The 1,318-nt window shown below is 28.9% G+C and overlaps 1 pseudogene; it reads right to left on the bottom strand.

The window, feature by feature from the left end:
- Positions 1–614: 614 nt before the first annotated feature.
- Positions 615–778, bottom strand: LOC117283805 (annotated as a pseudogene).
- Positions 779–1,318: the final 540 nt, after the last annotated feature.

Below are 1,318 nucleotides of genomic sequence, written 5' to 3'. Positions count from 1 at the left end.
AATAACATATTGAAAATGACAAGTCAGTAGTTGAAACTAACAATTGTTTACCTCTTAAAAGCATCACATCATCTTTTATTTTAGATATAACCAATTACCTACTAAACATTTTATTGAAGTACTTTGGATGCCCAGATATTTGCAATCATGTAGGAAAAGCCTCCTAATTGTCTATATTTGATTTATGTAAGCATCACTTAGAAATAGCATCAATTTGATGTAAAAATATTCCATAAGACAATAATTCCATGAATTACAACTTGAGGCTAGTCAATTTATTTGATTAGACTAGAGTACTAATGAAGCTTAGGTAGTCAGTTTTGTACAATATTGGTCCTTTGATTTAGTTAATTTTAATCACAATTTCCATTTATGCCAAAATAATTTTCCTGCAAGTATATATTTTGTTTCCAAAATACGTTGTGCCAAATGAATGATCAATTAAACCTGCCATGATTATTCAAAACCATAATATATATTTATATCAAAAGGTACTTTTTTATAAATTCTAATGATTTAATGATGGGTAATTTTATACCCAGTCAACTCTTTCAAGGAAGTATTAGAGCTATAATCATTAAAGAATAATCTATTTAATAACCCACAGACATACTAACAGATGGAATAAATGCTTTATTTGCATTATTACCAATTAAAAACTGGGTGAAATCATTAGATCATTATTGGGAATCAAAAATAATTTTTAAATAATTGGTTTGCCCTGTGATAAATATTGTAATTTCTACACTTGATCTTAGCCAAAAGGCCGAGAAGCGATTGTATATTTCTAATATATCATTAGACACAATTGCTACTGTTCACCATGGTTTAACTTCTTTAGACTAATAATATTAGTAGCAGAAACTGAGTCAGTGTCCATTGTATGTACTGGTGTTTATCATTTACTTATAGCCATAATAATCTCATACTTCTTTAGAAGTTGTGTTGTAAACCACAGTATGGGCAAGGCACAGAGTACACCAATATTCTTTCTGACCTTCAAGTACAATGATACCATCTGGCTTGCATGAGAAAACCATGATGAAAGTATTGTTTTGCCCAGTTGAGAACTTAAACATTAACTAGATACACTAACTAGCCCATTGAAAGCCATAGGACAAGGTTGGTGACTGGCAGTTGATTTTTGATCACAGATTTATGATTTTAGCATTTTAAATCCAGCCATATTCACTCTTTACAGTTTTATGAACCATGAATGGACAAAAGTGCAAAGATTTACACATTTTGAGTAATACCAAATGCAATGTATATATATATATATATATATATATATATATATATATATATATATATATAT

This window comes from Fukomys damarensis, unplaced genomic scaffold (genome assembly GCF_012274545.1).
Source record: "Fukomys damarensis isolate Sample0158 unplaced genomic scaffold, DMR_v1.0_HiC HiC_scaffold_30, whole genome shotgun sequence".
NCBI classification, from domain to species: domain Eukaryota; kingdom Metazoa; phylum Chordata; class Mammalia; order Rodentia; family Bathyergidae; genus Fukomys; species Fukomys damarensis.
The sequence above is the reverse complement of the archived record's forward strand: the minus strand, read 5'-3'. Positions and strand labels throughout refer to the sequence as shown.